General features: G+C 42.5%; 1 protein-coding gene across 3 annotated transcripts in view; it reads left to right on the top strand.

The window, feature by feature from the left end:
• Window positions 1–21,437, top strand: part of DTNBP1 (dystrobrevin binding protein 1) — a 144,633-nt gene that overhangs the window by 84,786 nt on the left and 38,410 nt on the right. The gene's annotated exons all lie outside the window — the stretch shown is intronic.

Here is a 21,437-nt window from a genome sequence, read left to right on the forward strand (position 1 = left end):
GTGCTCTCTATTCTGTTCCATTGATCTATCTGTCTGGTTTTTATGCCAGTACCATACTGTTTTAATTACTATAGCTTTATAATATAGTTTGAAATCAGGGTGTGTGATGCCTCCAGCTTTGTTTTTTGTTTTTTTTCCTCAAGATTGCTTTTTTTGGCTATTTATTTTTAATTGAGGTATAATTGACATATAACATTATATTAGTTTCAGCAGTTGTATAACATGATTTGATATTTATATACACTGCAAAATGATCACCACAATAAGTCTAGTGACCATCCATAACAGTGCATAGTTATAAAATTCAAACCCACAACCTTTTGGTGCATGTGGGACCATGCTCCAACCATCTGAGTCACCTGACCAGGGCTATTCCTAGATATTTTTTAATGCCATTGTAAGTGGGATTGTTTTCTTAATTTCTCTTTCAAATAGTTTGTTATCTAATCTAATAAAAGAGAAACATGGTAATTAGCGTACGACCGCTACCCTTTTCATTGGCTAATCGGGGCGATATGCAAATTAACTGCCAGCTAAGATGGTGGTTAACCGCCAACAAAGATGGCTGAGGCTGCTTCCCTGCCCACGCACCTGGCTTCTGTGATCGCCCCTGCACTGGGCTTCTGCAGTCACCCATCCCAGAAGCCGGGTGTGGGGCAGGGAAGCCACGGCTGGGGAGCTGGCGCACCCAGCTTCTGCGGTCATGGATCGCAGATCGCAGACTCCGATCTCAGAAGCCGGGTGCGGCTGGCGGCGGACTCTTCCCTGAATCCGCACCCAGCTTCTGCAGTCACAGATCGCAGAAGCCGGGTGGGGGGCCGGGAAGCCACGGCCTGATACGCTTGGGGCGGCTACTTCCCTGCCCTTGCATCCGGCTTCTGTGATCACCTTTGCACTGGGCTTCTGGGGTCACTGATCGCAGAAGCCGGGTGCAAGGCAGGGAAGCCGGGAAGCTGGCGGCAGCCGTTTCCCTGCCCCTGCATCCGGCTTCTGCATCGCTGTCTGTGTCCGCTTCCCTGCCTCACCCCCCAGGCTTCTTGGATCACCCACTGGTAGCAGGGCAAAGGTGGCAGCGTCCGGCCTGGGCAGTGGGGACCCGCAGCAGCAGCGGCCCCGTGATCACGGGCTCCACTTTAGGCTCAGGCAAGGGACCCCTACTTCCCGTGCCCAGCTCCCATCGCTGGCTCCACCCCTACTTCCCGCTATCACTGGCCAGGGCTGCAAAGGCACCCGATTCTCTGATCATGGCTGGGGGGCAGGGCAAAGGCGGCCCTGGGGCTCTTAGCTCCCCCCCGGGTTTCCGATCACTGTCAGTAGCAGTGGGCTTCTTCCTGCTTCCCCTTTCGCCTCCCTGCATTGTGCCTACATATGCAAATTAACCGCCATCTTTGGGGCTTCCCTGCCCCACACCCGGCTTCTGCAATTGGTGATGCCTATTTCTGCATGACACTTAACTGACTACCCTCCCTTGAAGCACAGAAGAAGAAGAAGCCCCCAGAAGAAGAAGCCTCCCACCTTTGGTCCCTGGCGCCAGCGCCTGGGGCTGGCTGCAGCCCAGGAGATGGACAAGCTACTGGCCAGAGGTCCCAGGCTGCAGCCACCCAGAGAAGCTACCAGCCCTGTGGTCCAGGGCGCCAACGCCTGTGGCCAGGGAAACAGGTTCCCTCTTCTCCTACTGTAGTCATTACTTCAATATTCCCCTTCTGAATTTCTCTCCTGTGCTGCAACCCAACTCCACTTTTTGTCGGAAGGATACGGAACAGAGAGAACAGTGTTAAAAGCTTACATTTTTAAGCCGGTAAGGTTGGTACTTAAACATATAAATGGAAAACTAGAGTCCTTAAGGTAACAAAGGCTACAAAGGACAGGGACAGCGCATGACCTATTATATCCAGCAATCCATATGGGGACTGAAAACTTTGCAATGATGACAATTACTGAAGATATGAATCAACTATGGTCAGTGTTGTGCTGTAAAATGTTTAATAACTGAGGGACCCCCCCCTCGAGTGCACAAATTTTGTGCACCGGGCTACTAGTCTATAATAATAAAAGCATAATATGCAAATCGACCGAATGACTGAACAGCAGAACGACCGTTCCAACGACCTTCTGGACGACCACACTATGACACGCACTGGCTCCAGGCCAGCCAAGGCAGGTGCGATGCAATTGGTCGAGGGGCCCCACCATCGCCTCATGATCGCCCCACAGAGGGATGCCCAGGCCACCCTCTGTGGGGCAATCGATGGGAGGGCTTCACAATCAATCACCCCAAAGGGGAGGCCCAGGCCACCAGCCAGCAATGCTGTGGCAAGTGTGCGGGGCCGGCCAGCAATCACCCCACAGAGGGAGGCCCAGTCCAGCCAAGCGATCACACTCCATGCCTGTCACCTGCAGAGGGAAGCAACCAGTGGTGGGGGGGCGGGGGGGTGGCGGCAATGCCCCACAGATGACAAGCAATGGCAGCGGGGCTTCCTTCCCCAGCTGCCAGCAGCTGGGGGAAGGAAAGCCCCAATAGACCCTGATTGCCAGTCAGGCCTAGAGACTCTACCCAGGGGGTCCCAATTGCAAGAGGGCACAGACACCCCTCCCATGCACAAATTTCATGCACCGGGCCTCAAGTTATTATATAAAAATGCAACATATTTTTATATATTTATCTTGTATCCTGCACCTTTACTGAATTCATTTTCTGAGTTCAAATGAGGATTTGGGGATGGAGTCTTTAGGGTTTTCCCTAAATATTCTTGTTGAGTGAATTCTGTCTTGAGCATATTTAATTTATCAATGGGACCTGATAGACAGAAGTGTCCAATGGGCTGTTTGATCTTAGGAAAAAGATCTGAACTAGATTTGGGAGTAGTCAGCATATAGGTGGGATTAAGGTACCCATGGAGAGCAGGCAGAATAAAAAAAGATTATAATAGATAGAAATCAAGGAATCACTAACATTCACTCAACAGGCATAAAGGGAGAACTAGTTGCTTACAGTGGAGGTTGAAAACAATCAGCCATAGAGGTAAGAGGAAGAGTATGTTGTCACTAAGTCTAGAACAGTGGTCGGCAAACTGGCCCCTTGAGTGTGGCTCTTCCACAAAATACCACATGCGGGCGCGCATGTACAGTGCGATTGAAACTTTGTGGCCCATGCCATGGGGCCAAAGAGCCTCATGTGGCTCGCAAGCCGCGGTTTGCCGACCACTGGCTTAGAACATTTCAAGGAAATGTCGAAGAAGCATGTCATATTGTGGGGAGGGCAAAGTGAAATATAGTCTAAGAAGGTCATTTAATTTGCCAATTAAGAGCTACCTGGTGATGTTACTGGCAACAGTTTTAAGCAGCATGGGTATGTGTATGTGGAGGCAGGGTGGAACCATATGAAGGAGGATTAGGGAATGAGTGGAATATTCTGCCTTATTTGCCACTGTGACCTTAGGTGCTTGGCCCTTTGGTACAGTGGGGCCTTGACCTACGAGTTTAATTCGTTCCGAGACCGAGCTTATTAAGGAGCTCGTTAACTCAAATTACTCTATCAACTCAATGCAAAAAATCGGCCGAGAGACAGCTGGTATCTCAAAAAACTCGTTAGTCGGGACACTCGTAAGTCAAGGCCCCACTGTATTTAGTAAATATTTGAAAAACAAGGAAGTAGAGACAATGCTTTCAAAAGCTAAGGCCTGGGGAAGGAACAAAGAGAAGTTAGAAGAGAAGGGTTATCTTGAAGAGAATTCTTTTGAATTTGTGTGTAACTTGTGTACCTTTGTATGAAAAAGGAAAAGAGACTGTAGAGAGGCAGGAGTTGAAGATGAGTGAGAGTGGCTGATTGATGAAGCTGTGATTCAAAACGGACCAGAGGGAGTGGGATTTAGAGCATATTATTTTGAAACAGGAAAAGACTTTACAGGTATTTGTAACTCTTAGAATTGTGATGATTGAAGATACTTATTAAAAATATATAGCACAGCTCTAGCCAGTTTGGCTCATTGGATAGAGAACATCGACCTGCGGACTGAAAGGTCCCAGGTTCCATTCCGATCAAGGGCATGCACCTCGGTTGCAGGCTCCTCCCCGACACAGGCCCTAGTCCGGGCGCATGCAAGAAGCAAACCGATCGATATGTTTCTCTGACATCAATATTTCTCTCTGTCCCTCTCTCTTTCATTCTCTCTAAAAATCAATGGAAAAATATCCTTCAGTGAGGATTAAAATAATAATAATTAATTAATAAAAAGGCAGTTATTAAAAATATATATATAGCACATTCCAAGCCACTGATTAGTGGTTAGTGTTGCTAAATTTGAAGGGATCTTCAGATGAAAACTATGTTAAAAATGAAATCGGGGATATTTAAATATACCTATGTGTTTTGAAATGAACTATATCCTTAATCTTTAATACTTTCAGATGGCAAGGGTTTTTCTCTCTTTTGGTATGTTGCTAATGCATCTTTGTGCCTAGAGGACAAATTTAGATGAATTTGGTATATTTTCAGCCTTCCCCCTGCCTTTGAGCAGCATTTGGTATGGCCCCAGATCTGTGCATGCATCTTTGCACACCAGAGCCCCGAGAGCTTGCATTTGGCTCTCATAGAGGCAGTAGATTTTGGTATTTGTCTGTTTAAGCCATCGGCAGAAAACTAACAGGCTTAATACAATTTATCTGGAACCTGCTTCTGGCCTCAGCTTCATTCCTTTGTTCTACATCCCAGAAGATGCACATCAGGGGAGCTGCCTAATAACTGCAGGTTCCATTCGACCAGCACTGGGCTTCTGTTTACTTGTTCAGTTCTCATATCCATGTCATCTCCAGGACACAGCGAAAATAGTCAGAGGAATGCCTGTAGGTGGAACTTTATGTGTTTTTCTTCACTGCTTTTCTTTAAAATTTCTATTTCCATGCTTGGGTACATTGCAGTATTTGCATGGTATGCTGATGATATATTATGAAAAAGTAGAAATTATATTTCAACTTGATTTGAACCTACAAACAATACATTTTAATGAAAGCATTATTAGTTTCCTTATATTACCAAGAAGTAATAATTACTAAATTAATACCCAAAACAATAAGTAAAAAAATATTGCATGGAAATCTAGGATGTTTCCTTTTAGAATAGTCGTATCACCTATTGGGTGAAACTCACCAGACAGTCATTTTATGAAGCAGCATTTATATTAAAAGGTAAATGTGAAATACCAGAAAAGTGATGCCAGCTATTAGAATAATGAGTGCAGCTCTTATGTTCCATAAAATTGATTCAGTATCCCTTTCTGCTAGTATGTTTATTTTTGAGAAGCAGTTAAACATGTGGTTCATATTCAATAACAGTGTAAAGTTAAAATTCATTCAGTGCTACTATATAGGTTTATCTAAAATGGCTGATTTTCCAAGTGGATTTTGAAAATGTCATAATGCTATGTACAGATTAAAAATATATATTATTTTCCTAATTATGCAGAACTTCAATGCACCCAATCACCTGTTGGCTAGAGGCTATGGTTGTAGTGATATCATATGTGGCATTTTTATAAATACATATACAAGGATGTTGAACTTACTGCAGAAAATTATACCTTAAAAGTTAATTGATGGCTTTTTTTGTTGAGTAATTTATTATTCTACCCATGTAGATAACTGAGGAATAATTTTTAAGTAATTATTGCATTTTTTAACATCCAGTATTATACCTTTAAGGTGGCACATATTATGACATATTATATATCATGACCTGTCAGGATAGAAGCCTATTTGTGTTCAAAGGAAAAAAAAATGTAAGAAGTACATGTTGTCCCTAATTTCTTACTCTATCATGATTTTTCTATTTTTGAGATTACAGATTATAATAGGGTACATTAAACTTTAAATAAAGGGAAAGTTTCTTCTTTCTTTCCCTCTCTCATATTCTCATTTTGTGTATAGTAGAGTAAAACCTTTCAAGTTTTTAAGCTCAGGTAGACATATTAACTGAAGCAAAAGACAACTGAGAATTCATTATAATATTGGAGCATTAATGGAAGGAAATTCTAACTTGAGGTATTACCACATTCTTGTTCAGTATTTTTTAAGTGTTCATGAGTAAACTGGTAAGAATGGAGGAAATGAGAACTTTAATGTTAATTTTTAAAATGTTTTAAGGAATATATAATAACACTTTTAGTCATACTATATTAATATAATGATTCTAATAGTAAAGACTTGAATATAGGTATAATCTAGTATTAAATTTAAAAATTTTAAATCATTCATTTAAGAAATTATGAAAATTTTGATTTATTGGTAAATACTGGCAAGATTTTTTAACTGTCTGCTTTTCTTTTTTGTTTTTCACATCAATATGTCTACTTGTACATTCCTTTTTAAAAAGCTGGTTTATATTATGTAACTCAGTGTTTAAATAAAGTTAGTATTTATGTACTGCGGTACAGAAATATTTATATCCTGTCTGTTAATTTTGACCCTAAGGCAGTTTATTTTTAAGACCTAGTTGATTCTTTATTCTAATACGCTGTTATAAGATGTCATCCTGTGGCATGACCTGAGTTCTTTAAGGTGATGTTTTATATTGAAGGGGGATTGGAACTCTATTGGCTTGTGAGCTATTGAACTACACTAAATGAGAGCCTTGAGATTTGGTCATGATGCTTAGCTGTTACCTTTCTGTGGTTTCTTATAACATGCTATTATATAATCAGTCAGTACAGCAGTAGGATGTTTTATATAATCGATCAGTACAGCAGTAAGATGTTTGAGAAATGTATCAGCAGAACTTTGTGATGTGTATCAGATATGTTTGCTGTCATGAATAAGTACATCTGTTCTGTCTCATTACCTCCTTGCTGGAACATGGTATAAACTTGATAGCAAAAATAATACCTTCCAGAAAACTCAATTCTGGTACCACTAAAAGGATAGTTTTATGAAAATTTTACTTGTCAGGCTCAAAAATAGATTTTATCTGTTGAATTCATATGGAGCATCATGATTTTGTCTGTTTTTTAGAAGTTTGTTCTGGAAAATAACCTATGGGTTCTTGGTAGCTCTGCTGATTAAATTGTTTGGGGCAAGTGATGGAGTTTGCACCTTCTTGGAAGACAGGTTGTTAGTTTCGTGATGGTTTTTATAGACTTTTTTCACAAGGGAGCAGTGAATTGGCCAGCTGCTCCCTACATTCTCTCTTCTACTTAATATTCATTGGCTTTCCTTATAAAGAATACCACAAATAGGAGAAACCAAGATGGCGGCATAGGTAAACACCTGAAATTGCTGCCTCGCACAACCACTTCAAAAATACAACTAAAAGACAAAACGGACATCATCCAGAACCACAGGAAGGCTGGCTGAGTGGAAAGTCTACAACTAGAAGGAAAGAGAAAAGCACACTGAGACTCAGAGGAGGTGCGGAAGTAAAGTGCAGAGGTATGGAAGCACACACGGAAAGGGCTGGCAACTGAGGACGCAGTTGTCTTTCTCAATTGGGAGGGAGTCTCAAGCTCCCGACTGCTCTGAACTCCAGTTCCGGGCGAGTCTCTGGGGACCCAGACTCATACGGGGAGAAACTGGACTGTCTGACAGCGGGCGGAACTCGAGGGTGGCTTTCTCTCAGAGGTGCTTGCAGTGATTACCATGGGCCATGGAGACCCGGGATCTCTTAGGGCAGGGCTGAGGATCCGCCATAGCTGTTTGCTCCGCCCTGTTGATTCCCTGAGACCCCGCCCCACCCAGGCTGTGCGCAGAGGCTTTTGCATATGAATGGCCTGGCCCTTTGCAATCTAAAATTACCTAACAAACTGTAGCTGGGTTAGAGAGACCCAGAACTTCCAAAAGAAGGCCAAAGGCCCCACAGCAGCTTACATTGCTTCACAGCTGGGCCTCATCTGGGCACCTCCAAACCCCAAACAAAGAAGAGGAATCTGCAGATCTCTCCCTAGCTCCTGCTGGGTAGCCTCAGGCAGAGGCTAAATTAGCACCTCCTTAGAGATCCAAGACCCAGTGTACCCAGTGGTCAGAGTGGGACCATCCAGATTACAACTCCTCAGATCCATAAGGGACACACTCAGGGGGCAGGCTCAGTGAGCACCAAAGCCCCACTGAAGCAAGTCCTGCCCCATAAGGGTGTCTCCAGCACAGAAGTTCTCCCACTGCAGACACAGCTGATTCTCACAGCCAATTGGCCTGGAGGTCAATTCCTCCCAGTGATACCTACAACAGTCAAGGCTTAACTACAACAAGACTGTGCACAAAGCCCACAAAGGGGTGCACCAAGAGTGTCCACCTCAGGTAATTGGGGAGGCTGAGCCACTGGGCCCTATAGGACACCAAGCATAGAAGGCCACTCTGTCAACACAGGGAAGCAGCCAAAATGCGGAGACAAAGAATCAGGTCACAAATGACAGAAATGGAGGAAAGCAAACTACTGGATATAGAGTTCAAAACCACGGTTATAAGGTTTTTCAAGAATTTTCTAGAAACCGCCGATAAATTTAGTGAGACCCTCGATAAATCTAGTGAGACCCCTGAGGATATGAAAAAGGACCAACTAGAAATTAAGCATACACTGACTGAAATAAAGAATATTATACAGAGATCCAACAGCAGACTAGAGGATCACAAGAATCAAGTCAAAGATTTGAAATCTGAAGAAGCAAAAAACACCCAACCGGAAAAGCAAAAATAAAAAGAATCCAAAAATATGAATAGTGTAAGGAGCCTCTGGGACAACTTTAAGCATACCAACATCCGAATTATGGGGGTGCCAGAAGAAGAGAGAGAACAAGATATTGAAAACCTATTTGAAGAAATAATGACAGAAAACTTCCCCTACCTGGTGAAAGAAATAGACTTACAAGTCTAGAAAGTACAGAGAACCACAAACAAGAGGAATCCAAAGAAGACCACACCAAGACACATCATAATTAAAATGCCAAGGGCAAAAGACAAAGAGAGAATCTTAAAAGCAGCAAGAGAAAAACAGTTAGTTACCTACAAGGGAGTACCCATAAGATTGTCAGCTAATTTCTCAATAGAAACTATGCAGGCCAGAAGGGAGTGGCAGGAAATATTCAAAGTGATGAATAGCAAGAACCTACAACCAAGATTACTTTATCCAGCAAGGCTATCATTCAGAATTGAAGGTCAGATAAAGAGCTTCACAGATAAGAAAAAGCTAAAGGAGTTCATCACCACCAAACCAGTATTATATGAAATGCTGAAAGGTATCCTTTAAGAAGAGGAAGAAGAAGAAAAAGGTGAAGATACAAATTATGAACAACAATACATATCTATGAACAAGTGAATCTAAAATCAGTGAATAAATAATCTGATGAACAGAATAAACTGGTGAATATAATAGAATCAGGGGCATAGAAAGGGAGTGAACTGACAATTCTCGGGGGGGCAGGGATGTGGGGTTACAGGAAGAGACTGGAAAAAAATCGTACACCTATGGATGAGGACAATGGGGGGGGGTAAGGGCAGAGGGTGGGTGGGAATTGGGTGGAGGGGAGCTATGGGGGGGAAAAAAGAGGAACAACTGTAATAATCTGAACAATAAAGATTTAATTAAAAAAAAGAATACCACAAATAAAAGTAGGTATTTAAAATTTGGTTAATTTGTTTATAGTTGAGTAATAAAATATTATTTAACCTAAAATAAGGAAATAACTAAAGAAACATTGAAATAATACTGAGGTGTTTAATTCATTTTTCTGTTTTCTGAAGGACTAATGTATTTGTGTAAAACAACAAAGATTAGTATAGGATACTTACTAATATGGTATTCACTTTCAAGTCTACGGGTTTAAAAATGTATGAAAGAAGTACAGTAGTTGTAAATAAGATGGAGTTGAATAGTCAGAAACTTACTTTGTGAGGGCAACTCATTAGTTCTAGTTATGTTTACTTTTTATCTTTTAAATTATATTTAATTTTAATTTTTAACTTTAATTTTTTAAATTTTATTTTATTGTTGACTATTTCAGATGTCCTCCATTTTCTCCCCTCTTTGTCCCCTCAATCCAGACCCTACCCTTCCCTCCCTCTGGCCCTTACCACATTGTTGTCTATGTCCATGGGCTATGCATGTATGTTCTTTAGCTATTCTCTTTACCTTCTTTCATCCTGTCCACCCCATCCACTTCTCTCTGACATCTCTCAGTTTAATATTTTTATGTATTCAAATGAATTTTTAATGATATCCTCTATTGCTTTTATGTCTAAAAAGTTCTCTCCCAATCCTAAGAAATGTTAACTTGTAATTTCTTCCAGTTTTTATTCTAGCTTAATTTTTATTTGCTGATTTTACTCTAATTCATCTAAAATTCAGTGAAGTGAGCACTGAATTTTTTGCCATATAGGTAATTAATTTTTTTTAATACGTACTGTGGAGTAATCCTTTACAGTTCTCTACCCCTGTTGTTGGCAAAATTTAATTGGTTAAATTAAACCTCCTGCATGGCACCTGAACCTGAGCAGGTGAAGAAAGCTGGAAAAACATATAGCCTTTCCCTGTCATCTCACTTTATATTTTGCCCCAGAATAGCCTGGCTGGTGTGGTTCAGTAGTTGAGCATCGACCTATGAACCAGGAGGTCACGGTTCAATTCCTGGTCAGGGCACATGCCCAGGTTGTGGGCTTGATCCGCAGTGTGAGGCATGCAGGAGGCAGCCAATCAATGATTCGCTCTCATCATTGATGTTTCTATCTCTTGTTCCTCTCCCTTCCTCTCTGTAATCAATAAAATAAAAATAAAAAATAAATTAATTTAAAAATAATAATAATAAATTTTTCCCAGAATTCACTAGAGAGCCTTGGCACAGACTGGTAGTCCTATTGCATTTCACTTCTGCTCTTCTTCTCAGACTACCAGCATTCCATCCCTGTTCCTCATCCTTTGATCTCTTCTGATTTCACTGAGGAAGGAGAAGCAATCAGATGAGAACTCTAATGTGCTTCCTCCAGTAACTCTTCCGGCTGCCCGTGTCTGCTTATTTTCTGGCTTCCTCCTTGGCACTATGGGACTGTGCCTGTTCTAAAGCTATCCTCTCTTTGTGCATTGCATCCTGTCTGTTCTCTCCTGCTTCAGGACTTGGCTCTGCCAATCTCATCCTCCAAACTCTTACAACACGCTGTGGCTTCCCATGATGCTTAGAATCCATCTGAGTCCTTCTCATGTCTTGCAAGGTCCTTCAAACCCAGCCCCTTGCTCCCTCTCTGACCTTAGCTCCTCCTATTTTCTTCCTGGCTCCTGTCCCATCCTCCAGCAGACCCAGAATGCTCCACTGTGGCCATGGGCATCTCCTCTGCCTGCATTGCTTTTTCTCCAGATAGTGGTCTGGTTTATTCCTTCCTGCTGTCTTCTCAAAGGTGTATATTTTAAATTGTATATCATTTCATTCTCTCCCTTGATCTGGCTTTGTTTTATTTATGAAATACATTGTATTTTTCTATGGTGCATACCTGACATACATTTATTTGGCTTTTCTCTGCTATATCCTGTGTGTCCAGACAGTGATTGGCACAGTACTCTCTAAAAGTTCATTGGATCGGTGGAGTACTATAACATATTCTTTTCTGGCTTCATCTCCCTCCTAACTCTGTCTTCCAAATATTGTCAGAGTCACCTGTCTGAAAATTCAGATCTGACCATGTCATTGAACCTTGAAGTGGCTCCCTAATTCTTACAGCACTGTTTCCTAAACATCAGTCATTTGAGCTTCACTTCCATAATTTTTGTCATATCCATGTACAGTCTGTACTGTTTTGAACTGATTTTCTTTAAATCAACTCATGTTAAAAATGTATTCTAAAATACACTTATTATAAATGAAAAATCAGTATTACTTGACATGAGTAGAAACTAACTACAAAAGTAAATACATAACTATTAAAACTGTCTGTACCACCCCAAATTAGCTTGCCTACTGTACTTTAGAAAACTGAATATCAGGATTAACTCCAAGCTTTTTAACATAATAGACAAAATTCTTCTTAGCCAATGCTTGCCTCTCCAGCTTTATCGTTTGCTCCTCTGCGTCTTGTACCTCATGGTCCAGAAACAACTCACCCTGATCTTGCTCTAGCTTTTGTTCACGTGACTCTTCTCCTTAGAGTCCACTTCTTCGCCCTCATGCCCTCACGTGGCAGTTACCTATTTACCTCTGAGGACTGCTTGGTTGCCACCCCTTAGGAAGATCCTGCTTGACTCTCAAAAGCAAGTTAGGTTCCCTTCTTTTCTGCTTCCACAGCACCCTTAGGTGACTCTCATCTAATTCATTATTTTAATTACAGTTATGTGCATGGTATTTTTCTCCTTGAGTAGACTGTGAGGTACCTAAGGACAAGGATTCTGTCAGATCCATCCCTATAGGCCTCACACTAAGCCAGGGTCTGTCAGTGAGTTATAGACAGATGGATGAACCCAACCCTGAGGTATGAAGCTTGAATGCAAGTTGGGAGAGTGGGAGGGCCTTTGGCTCACAGTGACTTAAGTAAGATTGGCCCCTTTCAGAAGATCCTCAGACCTTTCACCCAGTGGGGGTGGGCAAGGAAGCAAAGCAGAGTTTAGGAGGCCACTTGTGGTGCAGAAAGAATTGCCAGGGAAGGTGGGCAAGCTCTGTTTGTTCTGTGTTGCTGTTGCTATTACTAATTTTATTTCTGCAGACAGTGTGTCCTAAGGTCAGGGGCATGTGAAGCCTGAGGCTAAAGAGTATTGAAACTCACAGAAATGTGACCTGATAAATAGAGAATAAGGTTGGGAAAGCATGAACAAAATCTTTCTGAGCGTAAGGAAAGGAAAATGTAGGGGGAAACATCAGATTTCAGTGTGGAATGACCTGGGGAAATAGAAAAAAAAGGAAGATGAAACAGGAGAGAAGAAGGATGTAAAGGGAGGAGCAGAGGTGGTATGAAACTGCCCATTTGTGTATATATGCTACGTGGCCAAGTTGAAAATTACTTGTCTTTTGCATTGAATTTTTGGGGTCTGTTTTGGAAGTTTCTGCTATTTGTAGGACTTAAGGGTTAAAAATAAAAAGCATGAAGTACTTCCCTAAAAAGCATGAAGTGCATTACATTATAGAACTTACCTAAGAGAATGGGGCTTCTGAAATTTTTTTTTCTGTACTAAAAGCCTGAAGAATATATCATTTGGCAGAATGGTATTATCAAAAAGTTAATAACATGTGTTGGCAAGGATGTGGAGAGAAGTGAACCCTTGTGCAATGTTGGTGGGATTGCAGATTGGTGCAGCCACTGTGGAAAACAGTAAGGAGATTACTCAAAAAACTAAAACCAGATCTACCATACAACACAGCAATTCTACTTCTGGGTATTTATCCAAAAAAAGTGAAAACACTAATTCAGAAAGCTGTATGCACCCCTGTGTCCATTGCAGCATTACTTACAATAGCCAAGATATGGCTAGGTATTCATTGGTAGATGAATGAAGATGTGGTATATATACAAAATGAAATATTGTGTAGCAATAAAAATAAATCTTGCCACTTGTGAGAACGTGGATTGACCTAAAGGGTATTATGCTAAATGAAGTAAGTCAGAGAAAGACAAATACCATATGATTTCTCTTATATGTCAAATCTAAAAAAATGAAACAAACAACAAAAATAGAGTCATAGAAACAGACCAAAAGAATGGTTTGTCAAAGGGGATGGATGAAAAAGGTGAAAGAGAATATAGTCAATAATATTGTGATTAGTTTTCACAGTGACAGATGACTACTAAAATTAGTGGGATGATCACATTGTAAGGTATAAAAATGTCAAATTATTATATTGTGCACCTGAAACTAATATAATTGGTACAATATTGTATACCAACTATAATTAAACTAGAGGCCCAGTGCATAAAATTCATGCATGGGGGGGGGGTGTCCCTCAACCCAGCCTGCACCCTCTCCAATCTGGGATCCCTCTCACAATCCAGGACTGCTGGCTCCCAACCACTCGCCTGCTTGCCTGCCTGATTGCCCCTAACCACTTCTGCCTGCCAGCCTGATCACCCCCTCCCCTGCCAGCCTGATCGATGCCTAACTGCTCCCCCTTCCAGCCTGGATTGCCCCTAACTGCCCTCCCCTGCAGGCCTGGTCACCCCCAACTGCCCTTCCCTGCTGGCCCGGTCAGCCCTAACTGCCCTCCCCTGCAGGCCTGGTTACCCCTAACTGCCCTCCCCTGCAGGCCTGGTTACCCCTAACTTCCCTCCCCTGCAGGCCTCGTCCCTCTCAACTGCCCTCCCCTGCAAGCCTGGTTACCTCTAGTTGCCTTCCCCTTCAGGCCTTGTCTCCCCCAACTGCCCTCCTCTGCTGGTCTGGTCACTCCTAACTGCTCTCCCCTGCAGGCCTGGTCCCTCTCAACTGCCCTCCCCTGCCGGCCATCTTGTGTGTTGGAGTGATGGTCAATTTGCATATTACCTCTTTATTATATAGGATTTAAAAAAGAAAAAAAGTTCACGTATAGTAGGAATTCAAAAATATTGATCACACCCAACATAAATAAAAAACAATCATAAAATTCATACAGAACTACAAGACTCCAAATAGCCAAAGCAATTTTGAGAGGATTAAAAAAGAACAAAACTTGGAGGCATCAGACTTTGATTTCAGAATATAGCATGGGGCAAAAGTAGGTTTACAGTTGTTCATATGGAAAATAACACAATAATTAATAAATAATATAAGAATAAACTTTTGTGCTTTGTGTATTCTCAACTGTAAACTTACTTTTGCCCCACTTTTTTAATATTACAAAGCTACAGTAATTACAAGTATGGTCCTTTAAATCTAGGGGTACAAACAGGTCATGCAAATGTTAGTCAAAAGAAAACTCAGTCAAATTCCTAGAAACAGAGTAGAACAGTGGTGGCCAGGGGCTAGGAGGAGGGAGGAATGAGAAGTATTGTTTAATGGGCATGGAGTTTCCGTTTTATAAGATAAAAAGAGTTATGGGGATGGATGGTGACGGTTGCACAGCATTATGAACGTATTTAATACCTTTAAACTATACACTTAAAGTAGGTAAGATGGTTACTTCTATGTTATGTGTTATTTTACTACAGTAAAAAGAAAAAGGGAAGAATGTATAATATTTGTGTTTATTTTGAACAAGACAGTTTCTTCTCATCCTATATAATAAAGAGGTAATATGCAAATTAACCCTCACACCCTCATAAGATGGCTACCTACGACCAGGCCTGCAGGGGGGTTAGTGAGGAACGACCAAACGACTGAACAGCAGGCTGCGTGGGGCGACCAGGCCGGCAGGGGGCCATGAGGGGTGACCAGGCCGGCGGGGGTGGGGGGGGGAAGTTAGGGACCACCAGGCCAGCAGAGGGGGGCAGTTGGGGGAAACCAGGCCAGCAGGGGGGCAGTAAGGGGGCAATCAGGCCAGCATGCAGAGGCAGTGAGGGGTGATCTGGCTGGCAGGGGGCACAGTTACAGGTGACCAGGCAGGCAGACAGGTGAGCGATTAGGAGCCCGCGGTCCAGGATTGTGAAAGGGATGTCTGACTGCTGATCCCCGGGATCAGGCCTAAACCGGCAGTTGGACATCCCCTGAGGTGTCCTGGATTGGAGAGGGTGCAGGCTGGACTGAGGGGACCCCCTCCCCATGCACAAATTTTATGCACTGGGCCTCTAGTTGATCTCTAATAACAATATATATACTACAAGCCTGATACATGAAAATTCGTGCAAGAGTAGGCCTTCCTTCCCCCGGCTGCTGGAACCGGCTTCCCTCTGGCACCTGGGACCTGGGCTTCCCTCCTCTGGCCACAGGCAGGCACCCGGGACCCGGGCTGGCTTCCCTCAGGCTGCCCACAGGCACCTGGAACCAGGGCTGGCTTCCCCCGGCCCTGGCTTCATCAGGAAGGACATCTGGAATGACATCCAGAAGACGTCTGGTCTAATTAGCATATTACCCTTTTATTATTAAAGATATGTATATATATATGTATGTATACATATATGTATACATATATGTGTGTGTGTGTGTATATACATACATATATATATATATATTAGAGGCCCAGTACATGGATTCATGCACTGGTGGGGTCCCTCAGCCTGGCCTGTGCCCTCTCGCAATCCGGGACCCCTCAGGGGATGTTGGACTGCTGGTTTCGGCCCAATCCCTGCACCAGGCCTCTAGTATGCATGTAAGATCTTTGGTTAATCTCTTCCTGCCCTCCCCCCTTCCCCTTTCTCTCTGAGATTCATCAGTCTGTTCCATGTTTCCATGCCTGTGCGTTCAGCATCTGCCCCCTGGTGATCAGTGTGCATCATAGCTACCGGTCAAATGGTCGAATGGTCAGATGGTCATGGTTGTTTAGGCTTATATCATAGATAGATAGATAGATAGATAGATAGATAGATAGATATTCGATCACAATGAAAGCTGTTTTGCCCACAGGCCCCACAATCTTAATAGCTGCTGCTGCTTCCTTTGCAGGGACACTGTTTTAGCAGTGACATTTTCACTGCTACTTTTGCCAGTTCCATTATTTGTGCTTTTGTGAGACTAAATACCAAAATGCCAATTACAACTGGAAATATTACCATAAAATTAGAAGTTGTTTTGTGGTCTCTTGCCCATTCAAGTGATATTGGAGAGTAGTGGCAACATTATAGGGGATGAGTGGGTTATTTGGTTTGCTTTTGTACTGTTTCTTTCTCTCATATTCAGTATTGTCTGAGATTGCCTTGTCCAGCATCAATAATTACCTTCTAAGGATTTTGTATCATATTGACACTTCATTTTGATCAAGAGAAATGTTAAGAGGGTTTTATCACTAATAAACAGATTTTTGTTTTTCATGTCCAAGTTACTCCAAAGGAAATCTTCCTTTGAACACTTCATTACTCTTCTCCTCCCCCACAAACATTTTTGAGCATTTGGGTGGAACAGCTTGCTGAGGACAGTGCTCTGTGTGCTGGAGGATGTTTATTTCCATGTGCTTTGGAGAGTGTTACAGTAGATTCACTTCTAACAGTTTTTGGTGAAAACAGTATGCTCAGAGTGGACTGAAATTATTGTGTATAAGATATCCAAAATTGTATGGATGACATATCTAAGTCTTTCCTTTAGGTCTCAGAACCTTGACAACTGCCTCGTGTGATAGTGTGTCCTCTTTGGAGTGTCGGCTCAGCTTCAGTTACTTAATTTTCTCTAAGGGAGCCTCGTTTCCCTCAAACAGCCCTCTCATGTCTGAAATTCTGTTTATTTGTTTAGTAAACACCTGTGCTTACTGTTCTTGCAGTAAATCTACTCTATCCAGTGCTAGGGAGCTAAAAATGAGCCCATACAGGAGGTTGTCGGGCATCCTTACAGTCACGTGTCACTAAACCTGTGGAATTCTGTGCACCTATCTTGTGAGTATACAAGTATCTTGAAAAAGATCCCACATGGCTATTGGAACCCCAGGAGTAGTGGTTACAGTGAACCTAAAAGAGAGGGAGAAACAGGGAGGGAGACTTCTTCATGGATCAGTTATTTATAGTCTAAGAGATTAAGGTGAGGTTTAATGTGACAGGTGATATGCTTTTTCAGTCTTTTAATTCAGATTGACTGTTTTTTAAGTAAATATAAATTACGGCTAGCTGAAATTTTTTATTTGATCAATAGGCAGTTAAAAATTATTACGCTTCCCCTTCCCCTTTTGTTACAGGAAGTTTTTAAACATGTACAAAATATAATATAATGAAACTCCAAATAAGTTAATCCCTTGGCGGGTCTGGTGTACGGGGGCGAAAAATGGCCCTCGTCCTACAGCCACACCACTCAGTCTGTTCTGGATGCTGCCCGGCCTTTTGGAATCTAATTTACAGCTTAAGTACCACTTAAGCTCAGCAGGGTAGGGCCTCAGGGAATTTGGAGAATTGGGTTTGTGGATCTCCTATGAGGGGATGACACTAGTCAGGCTCTTGGGAAGGTGGGGAGAATGGCTCCCACCCCAGAGCCACATAACGCAGTCTGCATGACCCCTACACCCTGGATTCAGGCAGGTGATTCATCTGCAGGGTACAAGCTACACAGAGTAGGGCAACAGAGAGACAGGAGGATGGAGCTATTTCATTCCCCAGGCTCATGTCCTCTGAAGGGGAGTGCTCTACCCAAGAAAGATGGTGTCTGCTATGTGGAGAAGGACTCAGCACAGCACTGGGACCCTGTTGGCTGTTGCTTTACCTCTCTCTCCCTAGAGCCACAAATCCCAGTCTCACCTCACGTGACTCTAGCCCACTCTGCCTTCCCTCCACCAGAGCCCAGAATGAGTGGCTGCAAAGGAGATTTTCTGTGTTGGCCTTTTAAGAGGGCCCCTAAGTTTCTAGCACTCTCCTGTGTCTCCCTGGTGGTCAGAATCCCTGCTGATTCTCACAGCCAGATGTTATGTGATGCCTCTTCTCAGCTATAGTACTCTGGGCTCGGAGCCCAGAGTGTGATTGAGACCCCACGCTCCTCAGGGGGAACCTTTGCAGTTGAGATATTCCTCCAGAATCTCAGCTGCTGCTGGGTAGGTGTGTGTGTGGGGCCAGTCCTTTCCATGTTTCTCCCCTTCCTGCCAGTCTTGATGTGGCTTGCTTTGTAAATCCTTGGTTGTAGGACTTCTGTTCAGCTAGATTTCAGTTGGTTATTCAGGTTGATTGTTTTATATTTTAATTGTAATTCCAGTTTGGTCCTGGGATGAGGTGAGTGTAACTTCTGCCTACTCCTCTGCCATCTTGGATCTCCTCTCATTTTCTTTTCTTTTTTTTTTCTTTTTTTTTTTTACATGGATCAGCTGCCTCCTGCACACCCCCTACTGGGGATGTGCCCACAACCAAGGTACATGCCCTTGACCGGAATCGAACCTGGGACCCTTGAGTCCGCAGACTGACGCTCTATCAACTGATCCAAACCGGTTAGGGCTCTCATTTTCTTGATAGTATATTTTGAAACACAAAAGTTTTTAATTTTGATGAAGTCCATTTTATCAGAGTTGTTTTAATGAATTATGCTTTTGCTGCCATATCCCAGAACTCTGCCTAACCCACAGCAATGATGATTTTTCTTAGAAGCTTCCTACGAGGTTTTATATAGGTTGGGTTTCACCTATTTAGGGAGGTGATAGAATTCTGTGAGGAAGTGGTACTTAAGCTGTAAATTGGATTCCTGAGGCCCAATTTCCAATGTGTGTATATAGAGGCTTCCAAGCACCAACAAGCAATTTTCCAGCACCAGCAGCGTACTCAGGTAAAGGGCTCAGTCCCACAAGACTGCCCCTACCACCCCCATTAGATGCCAGTCACAAGCCCATGTTGTTACCTGTGCTTCTGACCCACTGGCTATAAATAAGAGATTTTGATGACACCTCCTTGGACTTGATTAATTTGCTGGAACTGTTCACAAAACTCAGAAAAACCCATTTACTCGCTAGATTACTGATTTATTACAAAGGATATTAAAGGATACGAATCAATAGTCAAATGAAGAGGTACATACAGTGAGTTCTCGAACAATGATGCTTCCATCCTTGAGGAACGTGGGGCCCAGCATAGTAGCATGTGTTCTGGTTTCCCAGTGTGGACACTCTGAAAAAGAAGCAAGGAGCTATCCTTTTGAGGTTTTAATGGAGGCTTTATTACATAGTTATGATTGACTAAGTCAGTGACCATTGGCAATTGATCAACCTCAGGCCCTTCTCCCCACCCCAGAAATCGGTGTGGGACTGAAAGTTCCAACCATCTAACTATGTGGTTAGCTCCCCTGGCAAGTAACTCCTACCCATGAGTGGGGATCCAAAATTTACCTTGTTAACATAAGAGACACCATTGTTGTTCTCATCACTTAGGAAATTCTAAAGGGTTCAGGAGCTGTGAGTCAGGAACTGTGGATGAAGGTCAAATATTTCTGAGAAATATATTTTGGTTATCTGAATGGCCAAATATATATATCACAATATGAGATCTGAAAGTTGAGTAGAAGCTAAGAGGAGAGGGAAGAGATTTCAGCTAGAGGGAACAGCACATGGGAAGCTCAAGGCTGGTGGGATTATGTCAAGTTTGAAGAGGTAGGAGGAGGCCATTAGAGCTGGGTGGATTGAGTGCAGGTGGTGGTACATGACAAGAATGGAGAGGTGATAAGATCATTTAGGCCCTGTGAAGCAGTCCTCCTAAGAGAAGTGGAGTGAGGGAGGGTTTTATTAAGCAGGGGGTGACATGTAGAATTTTGTGCAAATTTCAGAAGCAAATCTGCCTGTTGTATAGAAATGGACTGGAAGAGGGCCAGTGTGGATTTGGATTGACCAATTAGGAGGCTATTGACCAGTTAGTGAGAGATAATGGCAGCTTGGATTCAGGGAAAATGTGAAAATGGAGAATAGTAGGGACACTGAAAGCCTGCCTGTCTGGAATTCTGCATCGCCAAACTTTCCAACCAGGACATTATAATAGGGTGAGTAAGCTAGTGTCTGCTGCTTCCACTCCATTACCTAGCACACACCTGTTTTCAGTTCTGCTCATTAAGTTTGTTTTGTTTTTTTAACCAGGAGGTAACATCCTGATAGCTTATACACAGTAATTTAGTTTAAGCAACTTTAGTACTTTCCTCCTCCTTCATAAGACTCTGGGGAAAATTTAAAAGCAAGTTACCTATTTATTCTTTTAAAAAAAATAAAAGTTAAGTACTATTATGCCAAGCACTCGGCCACACACATAGAAGGTCAAGTCCTATTGATGTGGGAAGGAAACTCTTTAGGTAAAAGTAGCTTACATTTTAGGGTTAAGTAGTCTAGGATTGACCTGCCTGTTCTGTGAATTTAGGAAGTTATCAGGGGAAATGTATGGGGGCTGGGAGGGGAGAAATTTTTATCTACCCTTCTAGGTTCTTCCAGCTGGTATAATAATTAAATCAACATGAGTTAGATTAACAAGAGAAAATAACTAAATTTAATTACATATGTACCTGTGGGAACCCCAAATATCCAAGAGGTTCAGAGACAGAAAGATAAAATGAGGTATATGTGACATTCTGAGCTAAAGATGAGTAAGGCACCTTGGGGCTTCAGTGGTGGAGGTGGTCGCTGCAGATGGTAAGAGCAGAGGTTCAGTAATTAGATGCTTGCTCTGTTCTATAAATAGGTCATAAAAAGTTATTTCTGAAGATAACGCTTATTATGGTCAAGGCCCCCAATTTAGACTCTTCTAGGTAGTTAAGGGAGGGCAACTTTCTCCTGAGCCCACAGGGTCTTGATTACCTTTGGCTCAAAATAATCCACATGCGAATTAGCACATCTTGAGAAGGCCTGCTCTGAACCCTTTCATAACTGAGTCTGGTGAATACAAGGGAATAAGGAAAGTGACACAAACTGTGAGCTCTAATCCACGAATTCAACAAAAGATGATTGTGAGACATTTTCAAGGACTACAGGATCAACTTGAAGCTCTGAGCTTTT

The sequence above is a fragment of the Myotis lucifugus genome, unplaced genomic scaffold (assembly GCF_000147115.1).
Source record: "Myotis lucifugus unplaced genomic scaffold, Myoluc2.0 scaffold_95, whole genome shotgun sequence".
Classification (NCBI taxonomy): Eukaryota; Metazoa; Chordata; class Mammalia; order Chiroptera; family Vespertilionidae; genus Myotis; species Myotis lucifugus.